This window comes from Cibotium barometz, chromosome 1 (genome assembly GCF_041138505.1).
Source record: "Cibotium barometz isolate CiBa-2024 chromosome 1, ASM4113850v1, whole genome shotgun sequence".
Taxonomy (NCBI): Eukaryota; Viridiplantae; Streptophyta; class Polypodiopsida; order Cyatheales; family Cibotiaceae; genus Cibotium; species Cibotium barometz.
In genome coordinates, this window is record NC_141046.1 from 61,481,195 (window position 1) to 61,484,418 (window position 3,224).

A 3,224-nucleotide genomic window follows, 5' to 3' on the forward strand; every position below is an offset into this window, starting at 1 on the left:
TTTTGATGATCCAGGTATGCCTAGACCTATTAAAAACAAAGTTTCACCTTATATACTTCTTAAAAATAAAAATAAAATAAAATAAATAAAGACATAAATGAAAGGATAAATTAAGGACAACGAAGTAGCATATGCTAAAATAATCTCATAAGTTTTATGGACCTTTTAACATCATGCCTGAGCCTATCATTCACCATTAAATATTCTCATATAACGAAAGTGTCTATTCTCATTAGAGAAGTTATCTTTTATATAGCTTTTTGCTCGGGCACCCAGACTTGGGCAACTAGTTAGTCTTAGTCTAAACTACGTATATGTGTGTCCTAGGCTACCTTTGATGCCAGCATTACAGTTAGCACAGTCATCCCTTGTTTACATTGTTATGAGCACATTAGAGTGAAAAAATTAATAGATTTACATGAAGTGCTAAAAAACTACTCAGGTGGTCAAAAATATGAAGTAACCTAAATGAATAGATCTGTTGATATACTGATCGCTCGGCTTTGTAGAAAATGTGTTGAAGAAACCCGTCAAACCTGTTTGACTCATTAACTGGCTTAATCATCAAGAAAAATACCTTCAATATCTTGTCCATCACCATAAACAAATGAAAATGATCTCCTTGCCACATCGATCCGAAGTAATATACCTGTGATATCAAATATGACACTCACTACACTAATCATTTACATAACACTTAAAGGTCAATCTCTCTCTCTCTCTCTCTCTCTCTCTCTCTCTCTCTCTCTCTCTCTCTCTCTCTCTCTCTCTCTCTGTCTCTCTCAAACTCTCTCTCTCTATGGACGTTTAGTATTTTGAGCCAAGCAAGAGAAATAAATAATGCCACTGTATATAAAAGCAAGTTAAAAGAAAAACATTTTCTTATCCAAATGTTCAAAAAACAAACAGGAACTCACTAAGCGCCTTCAATAATCTCAACAATTTGAACCACCCCTTGAATAATGATGGGGCAAATGATGGGGCACTTCATATTGTGGATCTGCATGGTGGCTTTACCTCAATGTCAACCATAAAATCCACATAATGTAAACAGATTTATACATATCAATTAAATATTATCAGCAAGGGTAGCATCAATGTGAGAGATAAATAAAAGGTATTTTCCATCCAAGTTCTATTTCTCTACTCTACCTTATCTCTTGAGTGTGTATGTGGTGAGAGAGTGTGTGTGAGTGTAAGAGCTTGTAGGTTATTGTCTCATACCACCATAGCTTCTTACCATGTGAGGGGTTTGCCCTTAGAGAGCTACAACAAACATCATCGATGACAATGATGGAAGTTACAACATAAGCTAGATACTTCAACAAGTGGTTGGAGAGCCTCCCTTGGGAAGCTCTAAAATAGGTAGACACTCTCGTCCCCCATGACAAACACGTAATTATTCTCACTGGTTTTGGTTGATAGGCTTCTATGTGGGTACAATGGTTTAGCTTATTCCTTAGTCCCATGAGTTTGGCTTAACACTCATCTTGGAAATTCTTCACAACATATTGAACAGTGTGAGTGTGAAGACTTTGCCCCTACTACTAGAAGAGGCATGGCCACTCCCTACCATCTACCACTATTATAAACCATCATAGCTACCCTCCAATTCTCTCTAGCTTCATCTATTCATCGCGACGCAAATATTCACTTTTTTCATTCAGTTTCTTGATCAAAATTTGATTGACCGAGGTAATCTTTAGTGGAGGTGGTTATGATGGTAGGAGGGGCGATAAGGGTACTTCAGTAGTAGGTACCTTATAAATTTTTGGAGAAGTATTAACATGTTGGGGAGTTGGTGGTGTTGGTAGAGCTAGAATTAGTCTAGCTACCGGCCCTTGTGCTAGTGGATGAGCCCTATATCTACTACAGACATGGATCTCTCATTATTTTCAAGGCATCTATAATGTGCGCAATACAGAGGCCGACGCGCACAGTGGCGAGAGGCAAGGGGATGAGGTGGAAGTGTCTGACACGAGCGCAAGTAGGTGCAGAGACAGACGGAGGCCGTTGGCGGGGGCTGCATGCGATTAGTGGGTAGCAGAGGGGTGAAAGGTGACCGGAATTGTGCCATGGATGGTAGGCGGCGCGTCAACGGAGACTGGCTATTGACGGAGGTGGACGCGGGGACCAAAGAGTCGACGTGGATCGATAAGGTGGCGGAGTGCAGAAGACACGCAGGTCTCCGAGCGAAAATGGCGAGCGAGCGAATTTTAATTGTTTTTTATATATATAAATGAGAGAGGAGGAGGAGGAGGAGGAAGAAAATTTTTACATGAGATTAAGGAAAGGGAAGTGAACCATACTAGGTGGGACTAAAATAATTTTTACATGAGAGATTAAGGAAGGGGAACTGGACCTTACTACTAGTTGGGTCATAAAAATCCACGCACTTTAAGACTAGGTGGTTGTCATGCTTGCCCCAATCACACTCCATTCATTGTGTGAACGGATATGATTTCCATAAAAATCCACGCACTTTAAGACTAGGCGGTTGTCATGCTTATATACTTGTGTACGTAAGAAGGGAGCTCAAGAAGATGCACTAGCAAGACAAAAGTTGAGAATTGGGACTCTCACATTCTCATCCCTACATACTTGGTGGTGTACGCAAAAAGGAGTTGAAGAAGAGGCACTATAACAACACACTTGTTGAGAGTTGGGAGTGGGAGATTCTCGTCCCGATCGATGAAATTAGCAGCGATCCCTTGTGTGTACTTGGTGTATGCAAGGGAGTTGGAGAAGATGCACTTACAAGACACATGTTGCGAGTGGGAACTATCATATTCTCATCTCGGCCGATGAAATCAACAACGATGAAGAGGACATTGACAAGCCCACTTATGCAAGTTATCCAGATGCATTAAGTTATTCTCTTTATGTAGGAGATAACTTTGCAGTCAATGCTGAAGTGGACAATGATGAAGGTACAGATTTCTATATGGTCAAATACAATGTGCCTAAGGATATGACGACAAAACCAGATGCATTAAGTGATTCTCTTTATGTGGGAGATAACTTTGCAGTCAATGCTCAAGTGGACAATGATGAAGGTGCAGATTTCTATATGGTCAAGTACAATGTGCCGAAGGATATGATGACAAAACTAGGACAAGTACAACCTCCCTAATACTCAACCTCCGGCTTTCTTGAACTTGCATCTTGTCAAAGCAATTAAATCTCTATGGTGGGAAGACTTTTTTGAAAATTGAGCAAGTTCT